This window comes from Pungitius pungitius, chromosome 1, assembly GCF_949316345.1.
Source record: "Pungitius pungitius chromosome 1, fPunPun2.1, whole genome shotgun sequence".
Lineage (NCBI taxonomy): Eukaryota > Metazoa > Chordata > Actinopteri > Perciformes > Gasterosteidae > Pungitius > Pungitius pungitius.
This window is the reverse complement of record NC_084900.1, coordinates 16,965,596-16,974,304: the sequence shown is the minus strand read 5'-3', so window position 1 is coordinate 16,974,304 and position 8,709 is coordinate 16,965,596. Positions and strand designations below refer to the sequence as shown.

Here is an 8,709-nt window from a genome sequence, read left to right as displayed (position 1 = left end):
TTGGTCTTTTTCAGCGAGCTTCTGTGATTCACTTCTCTTTACCTCACAGGGTTTTATATCAATCATTCTGAAATGATGGAACACCTTTCTCTGGGTCACTGGATATGTTTTAAATAAAATGTGCTGCTGTAGTATAAAGAATGGATCAGAAACAGAAACAGAAGTCAGAGGAAACCTCACACCTGATATTTATCTGTGGCCTCTGCATTTTCACATTTCTCCGGATGTTTCACCCCTTTCAAACTGTCTCTTGACTCGAAGCAGAAGTGTTTCTCACAAGCAGAGAGTCAGAGTGGACGTGAGGATGGGACACACTTTGTTTGCTGTGTTGGGGCTTTTCTGTGAGTACTTTCTCTCTTTAAATCATAGTTTTCATAGATACAACTTTTTAAAGGCCAGAAGTTAATAGTTTCTGTCAGTTTGATGATGCATGATGATGTTTCTCACTTTATTTTAGTGCTGAATATTCTCCTCTACTGTGGACACGCTCAAGGTTTTTATACAACTTTCTTTATTCTGATACATTCACTCACACCTTCGATCACTATTTTACATTTAATATTTCTTTTCTCTTTAGTTAATTTATGATAAACACATGCATGTTGTGTTTGTTTCTAGATGCTTTGCTGCATATTGAGCCAAACTGGTCTTTATTTACTGGAGAGAAAGTTACCTTCACCAACAACAGAACAGTAAATAGATATACATCATCAAATCTAACTAAAAAATGCATTTCTTGCAGAAAATATGTTGGAATGCTAAAAGCTTGTATTAATTTTGGAAAATTGCTGAAAATACAGAAATAAACAAAGCTGAAATTAATTTTAAAGGATTGCTAAAAATATAGAAATAAGAAAAGCTGAAAATAATTTGAACACGGCCCGGACCGAAATTTGATTTCTTTCTTTTCTATCGTGAGAAATTGGATGTGTGGCAGGAGTGCGTGACTAGAGACCGAAATGAGTGACTGTCACGCTCAATGCGTGAGCCCTGACTATTCGCAAGCAAAATATTAAATGGAATTAAAATATTAGCCTTTTCATATAACCCACTATATGGCGATCCATAGACTTTGCAAATATAATGCAAATTTTGATAACAAAACTCTTAATTTCTCTTCTTTTCTTATTCTGAGCAGCAGATAAGCCAGTCTCTTGCCGAAAATGATGAGCCTGAAATTTGCAATGAGGAGGCCATAACTACAGGGACAGGTAGAGAGGATAACAGAGTAACCAACATGAATTAAAGTTATTTAATGTAAGAAATAGGGAAGTAAATCTGTGTCATCGGATTTTGAAAGAAAAAGGTGATTTCTACCACTGAATATTTATGCATTTAATTTATGTATCTTAATGTTTTTATATAATGATTCCACCGCAAATAATTCAACCGCAGAAAATTCAACCGCAAAAAATTCAACCGCAAAACATTCAACGGCAAAGAATTCAACGGCAAAAAATTCAACCGCAAATAATTCAACCGCAAAAAATTCAACCGCAAAACATTCAACGGCAAAGAATTCAACCGCAAAAAATTCAACCGCAAATAATTCAACCACAGGACCTCAAGGAAGAGCAATCGGTTCTAGATTCAAGATCAGCAGCGTGCGTCAAGCAAAATGTCACGGTTTGGGTCCTCTTCCTGTCTTATTTTGTAGTTTTCTTGTCTCTCGTGTCTCTGGGTGAGCTTCACGTCCTGTCCTGTGATTGCCTGATTGCTTCCACCTGTGTCCAATCACCTGCACCTCCCTTGTGTATTTAAGCCCCGTGTGCCTGTTGTCCCTTGTCGCGTCATTGTCTAACGTCACTCATCGTTGGAGCACGTTCTTTTGTCTCGTGTTCATTTTGGTGCAAAAATCTGGAACGCGGCCGCGATTCTCCCCCCCGCCCCGTTTAACGGACCATCGCTGAACCAAATGCGGCCACGCGATCGTTCCCCCCGCCCCGTTTAACGGACGGTCCGGCCCCCGTCGATCGGACCATCTGCAGCCGTTCGAGATGGTCCAATCGACGGGGTGGGAAACAGCCGCGGTGCGCGGTACCCCTGCTCTATAGCAAGAGCTGATTCATACGGCAGCCATCTTGGCTTGCTGCATGAATTACCGTAAATATTGTAATTGTCAGTCGTCATGTCTGACCTTTAAACTCAACATTTAGATTTAGATTTAAAATTTACATTTAGATTTAAAATTTACATTTAGATTTAAAATTTACATTTAGATTCAACATTTATATATAACATTTAGATTTACATTTAGATTTAACATTTAGATTTAACATTTACATTTAGATTTAAAATTTAGATTTAACATTTAGATTTAGATTAAACATTTATATATAACATTTAACATTTAAATATATATTTAACATTTAGATTTAGATTTAACATTTAGATTTATTTTTTACATTTAGATATAGCATTTAGATTTAACATTTATATATACATTTAACATTTATTATTTACCAACTTTGTGTTACTGCCAAACAAAGCAACATTTTACAAAGCTCAAGACAAATTAACATTTTGTAAAACACATTTACATTTTGTAAAACACATTTACATTTTGTAAAACACATTTACATCTTAGAAAACACATTTACATCTTAGAAAACAAATTAACGTTTTAGAAAACAAATTAACATTTTATAAAACACATTTACATTTTATAAAACACATTTACATTTTATAAAACAAATTTACATCTTAGAAAACACATTTACATTTTAGAAAACAAATTTACATTTTAGAAAACAAATTAACAAGACGCTAAACACTTTTACCAGTCCCGAAACAAATTTACAAAGGACAGATTCTTCACGGAAAGGGAATGTACCAAATACCGGAATTGACGGAAGTGTTGAACGCTGTGTTTTCATTGGTTATGGAGTTTATGGCAACAAAGACGTTCATGGCGTCAGAACATCGACTGCGGCCGAGGGGTGTTTTGCCCGTTCTGTGGCAAACACATGAACAGCTTAACGCGGTTTTGCTTTACGTGTGGTCGGTGACGCGGACCAGATGGAAACACCAGTCATACTGCATCATTGCGTTCAATATTTTAACGAGGGCCACTCGTACGCTGTAATCGTGGACATGATGTCAAGTCTACACGGTGTGAACATCAGCTTGAGGACTCTTAAAAGTAAACTGAACGAAGCTGGGTTGTACCGCAGAAAGGATTATTCCTCGCCAAACGCCGTTGTTTACGTGCCTACTGGTTGTTAAACGCCGTTGTTACGTGCCTTCTGGTTTTTGAACCTACTGGTTTGGCTACGCGTGCGTGTTTGTTTAACCCCGACAGTATCAAACCATCAAAAGACACATGAAATCACTATTTCTCTGATGTCTGATGGCAGCTCTTACAAGTGCGGAATTAAGGACAAAGAATCTGAAATAGAATATTTGAAATGTAAGATTAGTTACAATGTTGAACACACCTGTTTAACACAGTTGAAGATAGATGAAAGATGCAGGACGTCAGCAGTGAAAGTAATCCACCAGGGACTCATCATAACACGTCTTTATTCTGTGAAACCTCTTTCCAACAGATGTCCCTCGTCCTGTCCTCACAGTGTCTCCATCATGGCCGAGTCCTGGAGACTCAGTGACTCTGACCTGCAGTGTTGAACCTCCGTCTGCAGGATGGAGGTTCTTCTGGTATAAGGCTGTTCACAAACTGTCACTGAACTACTACACCTATGAGCCTCTACCTGGTAGCACCACTGGGACTGAACAGGGTTCCTACATTCTTCATGGACAGACACACACAGCAGGATATGTGTGCATAGGTGGAAGAGGAGAGCCTGTGTTTTACACCCTGTACAGTTATGAGAAGTTTGTCTGGTCTGGAGGTGAGTTTGTTCAGACTTTTATAATCTTGCACAAGGGGATAAATGTCCTTTTTGTGTTGACATTGTTTGTCCTGTGTGTGTCTCCTAATGATGTGTCTTCAGGTGTCAATCCAGCAGCGTCTCTCGCAGTGAGTCCTCACAGACTGCAGCACTTCAGCACAGAGTCACTGTCACTGAGCTGTGAGGGAAACTCTACAAAGTGGAGAGTGATGAAGGCTGATGACGATGGCCACCTGTCCCCCTGTTCTTACTGGGGAGAAATGACTGGATCCACATGCAACACCAGCACTAGAGCGAGTAGTGGAGTGTACTGGTGTGAGTCTGAAACACAGTTCAGCAATGCAGCCAACATCACTATACACAGTGAGTTTCTATTCATTTAAAGGTTTTCATATCTAAAGTTTTCAGATTTACAGATCTTGTTATAGAGGGCTGACATTTTTAAGGTGACTTTATGATGAGTTTAAATTAATATTTATTTTAACAAACGATTGTCCCCTTTAGACCATTCTGTAGCTCACTGCCACTAAGTGGACATTTGTCTCCCACATATTGAGCAGTAATTAAAGATGTAACTGTGAGCATGTACGTCACCAAAGGGCCGTCTCTTTCATCCATGAAATGCAGCTATTCACTCAGCTGCTGTATGAATGTGAATAACAAATGTAAACTATGAATGTCTTCTGGTCATTGGACATCAGCTTGTTTGACTTTCTGTCCCCTGGTCTCTTTACAGGTGGTGATGTCATCCTGGTGAGTCCTGTCCGTCCTGTGACTGAGGGAATTTCGGTCACTCTTGGCTGCGAGTTGAGGAAAGAAAACCTTCTTTATGATGTGGATTTCTATAAAAATGACAAACTCCTCCCAAATGCTGTCAGAGGGGAGCTGCTTATCTCTGCAGTTACTAAGTCAGATGAAGGCTTTTATAAATGTAGAGGAAGGAAATCACCTCAAGGTTTGGAGACTTTGATCTCAGCAGAGAGCTGGTTGTCAGTGAAATGTGAGTATGAGTTTAGTAACATGTGTTACAGTCTGAGTAAGAAAAGGTATCACTGAATTAGAAGTTATCTTAAAATAAACTGTTTGTGTGAGACAATATAGTTATGAAAATGGTTATGTTAAGTAAAAACACATAATCTTAAAAATGTGAGGAAAAGGTCAATGGTATGTGAAGAAGGGTTCATGCTTGTATATTTGAGTGTATATCAAAAACATACCAATGTGTTGTAGTACTAAAGAAGTACTATAACACATTAGTACCTATGTTTTTACTAGCTTTTACTTTGTTTTAAGTATGTTTTAAATATTGTTAGAACAATTTTAATCGACACCGGTGTGAAATCATTAAACAGGACATTCATTAAATAATTGCAAGCATGGAGCAAAGTTGACACATACAAGACATGCATCAAGGCCACTCAAAGACTTCTTCTTTTGGCTTCAGGTTAAATAGTCTAAGGTGACAAACACCTCCTCAGGGGATGAGGGCACAGATATATCAGCTAGATCAGTAGATGGATCAGCTCCCACATCAGAGAGATAGCTTTGTCATTCATGATTGAAGAGATGGATGAGAAACTTTTGTTTACCTCCTAAGCAATAAAACTTCACAACATGATTTCCTTGGGAAAATAGCCAGATCCTGCTTCACAAATAATCCTTAAAATCTGTTTATCACAGGAATACCATGTATCAGTTGAATAGGTCACAGACCTTTTGTCCACTGACAATGAACCGTAAATTAATTCTTCCAACAACTATGTGTTTCTGTCTCTGTTGATAAAGAGTGAGTTAGTAATAATACTAGTAATGCATTTTATTCATATTACCTGAACCTTTTATTTATTACAGGGAGACTGACTTTTTTTTCTGTCGGCAACTTTATGTTAAATTCTAATTATGTTGCAAACATAAATCCCTGATATCTTGTATCATTGTTCATTTTATTAAAGTGATTTAGTAAAGCAAAGAACTAACTGTTACAAAGAGAAAGGTGTGATCCTCTAACTCCTGCGTCCTCCTTGTATAAAGAAGAATCAGTGACTATTCACTGTAGACATGGAGACCAGAGAAAGGAGAAGAATGCTGACTTCTACAAAGACAAAACACTTATTGAGATGGACACAAACCATCAAAACACACATGAAATCACCATTTCTCTGATGGGAGCTCTTACAAGTGCAGATTTAAGGACAAAGAATCTGAAATAGAATATTTGAAATGTAAGATTAGTTACTATGTTGAAACCTCTCTCCAACAGATGATCCTCGACCTGTCCTCACAGTGTCTCCATCGTGGCCGAGTCCTGGGGACTCAGTGACTCTGACCTGCAGAGTTGAACCTCCTTCTGCAGAATGGAGGTTCTTCTGGTATAAAGCTGTTCCCAAACGGTCACTTTACTACACCTATGAGCTTCTACCTGGTAGCACCACTGGGACTGAACTGGGTTCCTACATTCTTCATGGACAGACACACACAGCAGGATATGTGTGCATAGGTGGACGAGGAGATCCTTTGTTTTACACTCTGTATAGTTATGTGAAGTTTGTCTGGTTTGGAGGTGAGTTTGTTCAGACTTTGATATTCTTGCACAAGGGAATAAATGTCCTTTTTGTGTTTACATTGTTTGTCCTGTGTGTGTCTCCTAATGATGTGTCTTCAGGTGTGAATCCAGCAGCGTCGCTCACAGTGAGTCCTCACAGACTGCAGCACTTCAGGACAGAGTCACTGTCACTGAGCTGTGAGGGAACCTCTACTGAGTGGAGAGTGATGAAGGCTGATGAAGATGGCCACATGACCCCCTGTTCTTACTGGGGAGAAATGACTGGATCCACATGCAACACCAGCACTAGATTGAGTAGTGGAGTGTACTGGTGTGAGTCTGAAACACAGTTCAGCAATGCAGCCAACATCACTATACACAGTGAGTTTATATTCATTTAAAGGGTTTTCATATCTATTTACACATTCTATTACAGAGAGCTGACATTTTTGAGGTGACTTCATGATGAGTTTAACTCAATATTTATTTTAACAAAGGATTCAACATTCTTAGTTTGTTGCAGTATAATTTCTCTTTATTATCCAACATGTCTTTGTGGTTTACTTTCCTCTTTATGACCATAGACATAAAACCAGGAGGAGCTGTAAATTTATCTGGCTCAGTTTGTCCCTTTTAGATCAGGTGTGGGCAAACCTTTTGGCTCAGGGGCCACATTGACTTTTAAAGTTCAACAGACAGGCCATGGACCAAATGCACACATTACATCACATTTAGCTGACGCTTTTTTCCAAAGCAACTTACATTGCCTTATTACCCATGCGTTACATTTTCCCTGGGGAGCAATTAGGGTTCAGGTGTCTTGCCCAGGGACACTTCAACATGGCACATGGAGCGTCAGGGATTTGAACCGCCACCCTTGCGGCACCCAGCGCACGACACTACTCAATGCGCCACCATCGCCCCTATCGGCACATCAACACATATCAAACATAAACATAAAAAGGTTTTACAGTGTTAATACTTACATTCTCTTTTAATGGGAACAGCTGGAGCATTGGTTAGTCCAAAGGCCATTACGAGATACTCTCATTATGAGATACTCGTAATGCCCACTTGGGGTGTTGAAGGCAGTTTTCCAGTCATCCCTCTCCCTTATTCTGACCAGATGATAAGCATTTCTTAAGTCCTCTTGAAGACCTTCGCATCCTGTAATAGTTCAAAGGCTGATCAAATAACAGGGAGGGAGTACCTGTTCATGACAGTGATGCTGTTCAAGCCCCTGTAATTGATACAGCAGCGAAGGGTCTTGTTCTTCTTACCGACGAAAAAAACCGCAACTCCCGCTGGGGATGATGAAGGTCTAATAAGGCCATCAGCCAACGCGGAGGTCACATACTCCTTCATGGCTTGCGTCTCGGGTAGGGTTGGGTATCGAGAATCGAGAATCGATTGGAATCGAAACTAGCTTTGCGATTTACCCGGTATCGTTCAAAAGTTTAAAATTCGATTCCTAGTTTCGATTCTCAGTCCGCCGGCGCCGACGGAAATAGAAACCGCTGAACACCAACGAAGAAGCGTCCACCGGAAGTGTTAGCATAACAGCGCGATCGAACATGTATAGCGTGCGTTGGCGGTCCAAAGTGTGGTTACACTTCTCAAAACAAACCGAAAACTCGGCAAAAAACTCCCGGTTGTTGTGAATTTGTGACGCATCAGACCAGTGTGCGCGCGCGGGTGCCGGGTGGCCCGAGCGGAGCGGTCCTATCTGTTAAAGTGAGCAGTGAGGCTGGCGCTGCAAAGAAAGAAAAAAGATTGTACTAGCACTCCCCCCGTCAGCGAAAGTGTCCCTGATTTGAGGTTGGGAGAGTTGCGCGGCCCCCCCCCCCCCCCTCCGTGTGCCCCGTGTTTGACGCGCTGCCTCTTCCTCTGATTCCAAGGGTTCGTTTTTGTGAGGTTTCAAAAATAAAGCTCTCTGGAGGAAAGTGTACCCTTGTTAAAATATATTCATAATTTATAATGTTTATACAATATTCAAGTTCATAGTTTGATATTTATATTTTGTAGTTGAAAACAGCCCTGTTAGAAATTCATAGTAAAGTTAATAAAAAGAATTAATATTGATGGAGAAGGTCAGACTATTTTCTTCAGAAAGACCCTTGGTTAGCTAGCTCATTTAAAATATCTTAAACTTAAACTTTTTTGACCCTGCCTCTTAAAAGAATCGGAATCGAGAATCGCTGGGAACCGGAATCGAAACCAGGAATCGGAATTGGAATCGGAATCGCTCAAATTCAAACGATACCCAACCCTAGTCTCGGGTGCCTAGAAGGAGTAGGGTTTTACCCTGGGCGGAGA

General features: G+C 40.0%; 1 long non-coding RNA gene across 1 annotated transcript; it reads left to right on the top strand.

Moving 5' to 3' along the window:
• The first annotated feature begins 262 nt into the window (after positions 1-262).
• LOC134132699 (uncharacterized) lies at positions 263-3,685 on the top strand. Its single transcript, XR_009956884.1, has 3 exons — positions 263-341; positions 458-493; positions 3,549-3,685. It is a non-coding gene; the product is annotated as an uncharacterized LOC134132699 (long non-coding RNA).
• Positions 3,686-8,709: the final 5,024 nt, after the last annotated feature.